This window comes from Cyprinodon variegatus, unplaced genomic scaffold, assembly GCF_000732505.1.
Source record: "Cyprinodon variegatus isolate N-32 unplaced genomic scaffold, C_variegatus-1.0 Scaffold310, whole genome shotgun sequence".
In the NCBI taxonomy this organism is placed as follows: domain Eukaryota; kingdom Metazoa; phylum Chordata; class Actinopteri; order Cyprinodontiformes; family Cyprinodontidae; genus Cyprinodon; species Cyprinodon variegatus.
The window spans coordinates 778,719-787,034 of record NW_015150763.1 but is presented as its reverse complement, the minus strand read 5'-3'; positions in this window follow the sequence as shown (position 1 = coordinate 787,034).

Below are 8,316 nucleotides of genomic sequence, written 5' to 3'. Positions count from 1 at the left end.
CAGTTTTCCCTTTCAACACCCTGCATTTAGTGATGTAAGTAAGTTTGGACTTCTCAGATACAATATTAAAGGAGCATAGAATGAGTTCCAGAGTATTTGCAGAGATTGCCCCCCTCTGGTCACAAGTTGAAATGACTACAGTGTTTGGTGAAAAGCATAGGTCTTTTGTTCAGAGGCATAATGTTTTCTGAGCTAAAAAAGCTTTAAGTGTTGGGAATTTTTTTAAACAAAGCATCATACTTTTTTTGTGTGTGAAAACAGGACCAACTGCTGGTCCCTTGCAGCTCAGATCTGATTCCTTCCACTTCCATATTATAAGTATGTTGCAATTTCTTTGAACTATTATGTTGAATGAAAATTATTTTATTCAGCATAACAAGAACAAACAAAAGTTCCTACTGGCCAGGACATTTACATACTTCAGACAAATTGAAATCCAGAAGCCCTGGGAAATGTCATCAGACTCCCTCTGCTGCTGGTATGGTCCTGGGAGTAGCATGACAATACAAAGTGATATACCTGGAAAACAATCATAACAAGAAAACAGAGAAAATTAAACTCCATTGGCATAAAAGTAAAGGCTAGCCTAGCTCATGTGATCTGAGTACTCCAATTAGAGCATTTCTTGGATGTAGATTAATTATTTTACTAAACGTAGAGTAAACTAGTTACTACTAAAAAGTAAACTAAATTTGATCACGCTGACTGCAATCAGTTAAACTTTACTAGCTCCCCCCCAAAATAAGGTTAATCTGATTTCATGATTTTTTTTACCTAAGAGATGTTTATTTTTTTTTAATTTTTTTATTTATTTATTTTTTTGAATTGGGCCAGGTTGGTTTGGACAGCTTTATTAACAATTTAGAATGATAGACAGACCTCTGACTTCTGGGAAGTGGCTTTCTAGCATTCGATGCAGGTCCAGCAGATTCTGAAACAGCTTCTTCCCCACCAGCATCAGACAGCTTGACAGTTGTTAGAACTCCTAATCATGTCTCTGACTGCATCAAACTGTTAACACCAACCCAAAGCTCTGCATATTTGCGATGTAAATATTTAATTCTCTGAACTACCATATCAAGGTGTTTTTTTGCACCATGTTTTTTCTTCCAGACTGATTACATTTGATCACTGCTGCACTTTAAGGAATGCAACAATAAAAGTTGTCTAAGTCTAAAAGTCAGACCTAAAAGATAAATGAGTTGCTACTGAGGATATTTTTGGCATGTTAACATTTTTTTTCTACAGTTTGAAAACCACACAAAAATTAATATTTCATCCTCTATTGTTCAAGTAAAGTGCAGCTGAATGAGGTGTCCTTGTTTGGTTTCATTATACCTTCACATCTTTCCTACTATCTTAACCACACTTTTCAGTTTCCACTGTTTCATTTTATTATCTCCAATTCTATCCCCCCCCCCCAACAACAGACACACAGTCCCCTCCCCTTATCCCCCCAGCCTTAATTGGGAGTCAGGCAGAGTAGTGGAAATCGCATTAACGTGAGCCCCGCCTGGGTGTGCCATCCATCTTCTTTTTTATTACGCCGCGCCGGGGCTGCCTGGGCCGCTGCCGTTCGATTTGTCACCGGCCTCGTTCGCTGATAACAGGCATTTGTCATCGCCTTGCCTCCCTGTTAATGTTATCATCTCCTCCATGACAGCCGCCCTCCGCCGGGGAGCGCCTGCGACAAAGCACATCCGTCAAGCGAATATTTCCACGGCTAAGGGGACCACGCACTGCAATAAGCCACATTAAAGCACTTATGAAGGGTGCAGGCCGAACAGTTTGTGTGTGTGTCCCCGTTTGTGTGTGGTGAACCTTTAGCATCCCTCTTAGTCGTGCGTGAGCCCATTGCTCGTCCGTGCCCGCACACATGGTCTTCAGAGGCGGGTAGTGCTTATGTCAGTGTGGTAAAAGAGGCAAGGTGGGGGCCGACAGGGAGAGGGAGAGGTAATTTGTTGCAATTAATTACGCAGTGAGTGTGGCTTTGTTGTGTGGGAGAGCATTTTATCTGTTGGAATGCTTCCTTCGTCAGCGTATGATGCTATTTGTTTGATTTATAGCTTCTGCCAGCCTGAGGCACAGCTAACTGTGTATATGTATGGGTGTGTATTTGTGTGCTTATACTGCTGTGGCATTATCCGCAGAAATATACTGTAGTCTCTGTGACAAGGAGACCTTTGTTTGAGAGTGATGTTACATATGAACAGGCCACTCACAGCCCTTGCTTGTGGTCCTCTGGTGGGACTGAGACGCTGCTGTCCATTTGTCTTTCAGCAGCAGCTCCAAAGGTTGACCCTCCATCACAAAACCTGCCTCGCCTCTTTTATAAGACAGGTGGTCGTGTCTCAAGTGTTGAGGCCACTGCAGCATGCAGACCTCGCTGAAAACCCACACGCGCCTGAGCTTGACTCTTTTGTTTTTATGAGGACGCAAAGAGATGTGACAGCATTTATCCATTTTGCCTCAGCTGGGGGTTGCAGGGTCCTTCTGCAGGGGCTGACAGATGGATCAGGCAGCCTAAAGGCAGAGGGAAAAGATGAGAGGGAAAGAAGAAGCCTTTCCCATCACTCATGCAGTATGAGTCCTGAATTTGCCAAAACATGTCACACATTGTGGCGTAGCCTGGACCCTCAAAGAGCAATGGAGCCGCGATGATGACTGCAGCACAGGTTACTGAAACCTATTCTACACACAATTACACACACTGCAGTTTAGATGAGATTGGAGACGATCAGAAAGACTCAAATAATAGAAGAAACGTATATTCTCTGTGTCTACCAACCTTTGCTTATTTCAAGAAACTGTTGCATGCAGAGACTATTCCCTATTACAGATTTATCAAACTAATGATTCCAACATGATGCCCTGTGGTGCTTCTTATAAACCTGCAAGCCGTTTGCCAAAGTATTCTCATCCCTTGAACTTTTTCATATTTTGAACAAAGAAGGTCAAGCTAGCTAAGGCCAAACAAAGAGCATATGGTTACTTCAATGATAGTTTGGACAGCAAGAAAGGAGAGAAGGATTTATGAGGGTTGAAAGGGCAGTGATGACAGTGATGGGAAGGAGGATCAGCAGTTTAGGGGTATTAAGGATCAAGATGGACATTTACTAACAGGTATGACAATTGTGACAGAAAAAAAGATTACTTTGAGGAATCTATGAATGGGGAAAATGAGAAAGTAGCAATGGTTAGTAAGGATGAAGTAAGGAAGGCACTGAAGAGGATGAATAGTTGGAAGGCAGTTGGTCCTGACACCTGTGAAGGTATTAAAGTGTCTAGGAGAGAAAGGAGAGGAGATTTTGATCAGGCTTCCCCGTGAGATTTTAGACTAAGAAAACGGCAGAGGAACTGATTAAAAGTATGCTGGAACCAATTTCCAAGAACAAGGGAAATGTTCAGAGTTTTGCAACTGTAGAGGAATAAAGTTGATTAGTCATACAATCAAGTTAGAGCAATGGAAGCTAGATAGAGGTCAAAAGTGATCTTGGGCATTAGCGACATTGGTATTTCTGAACTACACATCCTGAAAAAGCGTCCACTATACCTTTAAGTACCTATGGTAAACAGTATGCTGTCTGTACTCATATGGTGCTTTATCAACTCTAGGGACCCATATGCTCTTTCACATACATTCATTCCCCCAGTCACACACTGATGGTGGTAAGCTACACTGTAGCCGCAGCTGCCTTTAGGCACAAAGAGGAAGCAAGTTTTCTATGCAAACCAGGCCCCCGGACCACCAACAACAAGTGGGAGTCCACACACCAGAGCACAGGGATTGTAGGAAAGAGGTGAAGAAATGTGTACAGCAGGTGAGAAAGGTGTCCTATGTGCTGTGTGATGATGAAACAGTATCAGTGAAACAAAAAAAAAGGTTGATTGAGATGGTGGTGAGGCCAACGATGTTATGTTTTAGACAGTGTCACTGAAAAAGAGACAGAAGACAGACCTGGAGATAGAGATGAAGATGTTGAGGTTTTCTTTGGGAGTGATGAGGATAGATAGGATCAGGGCTGAGTACATCAGAGAGACAGCTCATGTTAGATGATGATAGAGTTAGAGACGATTAAACTGCTGTGATGACCCCTGAAAGGAAGAAGCACAGATGCCATATAGGATCACAGATTAGTGTTTTGTTGTTGAAGGACATTTAAAAACCGCTGAAACTAAAAATTTATTAAAAAACAAATGTCTGCAGACCAATACCATGCTTATTTGTTTCTCTTTAAAATATGGCTACAGTAATAGGAGTGTTGGTGAATGACTAGCTTTATGGGGAGCAAGGAACACAGCAGACAGTCCTTGGTAGAAAGTTATGGAGAAGGTTAAAGTAAAGTTAGGTCACAAAACTCTGAATCAGGTTAATTTGGTTTATATATACAGTGTTTAAAAGCAAAATGTTTTTAAAGAGACGTTAAAGAGACATTAAAACCATTACTCTCCTTAATAGAAGCTAATGGTTTAAAAGTATGTTATTGTGCACCTTGAATACAAAGGTCTATATTTCATATGTTAGCCTGTAAACGTTATTCACTTAGCTTTCCTGTTCATGATTTGTTATTTATTGAACATGAAATAATTTTTTGGCAACTTGGATAAAGTAAATAAAAAATCCCATCTGGTATACATTTGCACAATTTATTATTTTAGGATTTTTTTATTAGAGAATTTTATTATTTTTTTTTTTTCATTTTAAAGCTGTTTTCCATGGCTGTTTGCTAAAAAAAAAAATTAGCCATTTTGCTCATTAGGCCCTTGCAGGTCAGTGATAGTTTCTAGACCAACCCTTCCAGAACTGGACTCTTCCCCTCTCTCCCAGCCCCTCTGTCTTGACTCCTACAAATCAATAAGGATGGTCAAGCGAATGGTGCTTGTGTATTATTACCATCATCCACTAGTGTTACTCTAATGTGAATTAGCTCAGCTTCTGTTTTAAGTTGTTCAAGCATCCATGTACAGGTGAGAAACAACTCCACAAGAAAATCTGTGCAAAGATGGTAAAATGATACACAGTTAACCTTATAAACAAACAGGACATAACAATGACTTTAGATGATCTATTAGCTACATAGCAGCATTCTATAGATCTGGAATGTAAAAGCCAGACTTTTTTTGTCAAAGAGGGGGCACCTAGCTGTTCTGTTAATTACATGTGACTTTATGTTGTTAGCTAGGGGCTAGAACTGACCAGCTGTTACTAACAGCAGTGATGATTAATACTCACCTTTTTGAAAAAAAAATTCGCATACCACACTGAGTCTTCTCAAAACCTGCTTACTGAATGTTCTTGCTGCTACAACCTAGAGTGACCAGATTTGGGTTTGTTAGGATTCAGACTGAGGACCCAGATACAATCAGAACACAATGGGTAATAACTTTAAAAGATTTATTGATGCAACTCTGCAGGTATTTCAGGATCAGGGAAACCACCTCTGGAGGGGAGAGAACAGGCTAGTGGCTGAGATGGACGATTACAAGTTCAGACTGCTAAGCCACTAACCTTCTTTAATATCCAGTCTTGGTTCCTGAAACTTTGGTTCCTTGACAGTTATTTCTCACTGAGGCTTGGCAGGTAATCGTGGTCAAAAGAGGTCCAGGGTCAGAGCCAGGTGATCAGATATTCAGAGAATCCAAAACAGAATCCAGGAACGAAGTCAGGGCACAGAAACAGGTGAGGGATCCAGGCAGCACAAAAAAACAGATCCAACAGGGACTAGGCAGGCTCAAAAGGCAGAAACAGGTCAGGATCAGGAAAACAGATAGAGAAAAAATGCTGGATACTTACTAACCAAGGCTTTCAGGCAATTTGGCAATGTCAACTACTCAGAGGTCGGCTTAAGAAGGCTGGCAAACAGGTGAGAAGAATTGGTGGTAATTAGGCTGAGCAGCAGCAGCACAGGAGGGCCAAATTAACAGTCAGAGCAGAAGGGAGAGGGGGATGAAATCACAAACACTAGCTGACAGGCCAGAAACATAACAGGATTTCTGAAAAGGATGACACCTCTTTGACTGGTCCAGACCAAGCACCCGAACTGAGCCGTCAGCTCCGGGGCATGGTCCGGGAACCCCAGAGGATGGGGGCAGGGAGCCAGCGGGCATGTCCATTGTGTGTTGCACTGCTGCTGACCAAAATCCCAGATGATTTTGAAATTCTCCCGGACATTTTTTTAGGTATGAAAAGTAGGACAGTAGAAAAAGAGGATGTCTGGTCACCCTACTGCAACCAGCTCAGCTGTGTGCTACACATGGACATGAAAAGGAAAATATAGGTGGGAATTTAAGTGATATGGAGGAACTCTGTATGAATAAGTGAAATTCATTCACTGACAGAGCTTTAGACCTTTCAATAAGAAGTAAAAGGAATGTAAAGGTCTGGTGGAGGTTTTTAAGGACCAGAATTTAGAGATAAGGGGGCAGAGATAGTTTTGTTGATTTAATTAAGAAATCACACAAGGGGAGCAGGAGACAACTAAACAGCAAAACAACAAGAAACCAGCAATGTGGAACTGCAGAGGAGGAGTATATATGGGGAACAGAACAAAGGATGACTTAATGGGCTAATATGGAGCAGGTGTGAATAGAACTTACCAAAAGGGAGCCAAAAAGAAAGGAAACAAGAACAAGGGGACAACAGAGAGCAACTAAAAAACAGGAAAACCAGAAAACATCTACAAAGACACAGAATTGCAAAGAAACTAAAAATAAATTTATACAGAGGGCAGAACCCTGACAGTCCAGCCCCCCCACCCATACACCCACCAATCCTCAAGGGTGGATACCAGAGACCTTTAGAGTCCAAAAACAAACTCAAAGTCTAAAGAAAACACACACAAAAAAACCCACGGACGAGGTTCCAGGAAGGAGAACAAGTACTAAAACAAAACAGAGTCCAAAACAAAAACAATAACCTCCAAAGCTGAGGAAGGCAGAGTCTCTGGTGGCTGGAAATGAGTTACCACCGGAGTACGTCAAGTCTGAAATACCACTTTTTAGCCAAACACAAAGCAGAGACTTTAAGCCAACAAGCAACTCCTAAAAGACAGACAAAGCTGGATAATATGCAGCAAAAACCCATGAACAGCACAACGAACAAATACCTGGTAACAGCTATAGCTAAATGGATAGCTACCTCCTACAGGCCGATTATTTTGTTGAGGATGAAGGTCTGCTTGAAATCATTTGCATTGGGAGCAGTGATCCATTGTATGAACTTCCCTCGAGAGTATCAACTGTGAACAAGATTAATAGCTTGTATGAAGAACATTCAATTTCAATTCAGTTTATTTATATAGCACCAATTCACAACACGTCATCTCAAGGCACTTTACAATTCAACCAGATCATCCAGTCAAATTCATTCAGTTTCTATCTAAGGAAAACCAGTTGATTGCATTGACTCATTGACTCGAATGCAATTCCTCACACTAAACATGCTTGTAGTGACAGTGGAGAGGAAAAACTCCCCTCCAGCAGAGGGGAACCAGGCCCCAGCAGAACCAGGCTCAGTGTGAGCGGCCATCTGCTGAGGCCAACTGGGGTTCAAGCAGACAGAAGCAGAGATTCAAAAAGCAGTTATAAAAGGCGGCCCTGTCCAGGAAACACAGCCAGGCAGATGAGCTCCGAGCCAGCTCCCATGTCAGAGTATGAAGAGAGCACATCCGGCCAGTCACAGTCAGAGAAACAGGACTACACTGGAAAACAGGCCGATCTCCAACATCTATAAACAAAGGTTTTGATGGCAGCAGCACAGCTGGTATTTCTCTCCAGGATGGCGCCACAGCCATACAGGAACAGACGAGGCAAAGCTACTATGAGAAAAAGAAGAGAGAGCATAACATTAGAGATTGAACTAACAGATTCTGCTGCATGGAAGAATAGAGATACAATGAATTAGAATGATGAAATAGGGGTCCCTATGTCCTCCAGAAATCTAAGCCTCTAACAGCATACCTATAGAGATAACTCAGGATAACCTGAGCCACTCTAACTAAGCTTTATCAAAAGGGAAAGTTTTAATCCTAGCCTTAAAAGTAGACAGGGTGTCTGCCTCATGGAATAAAACTGGTAGTTGGTTCCACAGAAGAGCCTGATAACTAAAAGATCTGCCTCCCTTTCTATTTTTAGAAATTCTAGGAACCACTAGTAAACCTCAAGATTGAGAGCGAAGTGCTCTGTTAGGAACATAAGGAACAATCATATTTCGGAGAATAAGATGGAGCTTGGCCATTTAAGGCTTTATATGTGAGAAGGAGGATTTTAAATTACCGTAAATTCTCTAATATAGGCCCGGGCCTTTATTTCACTCAA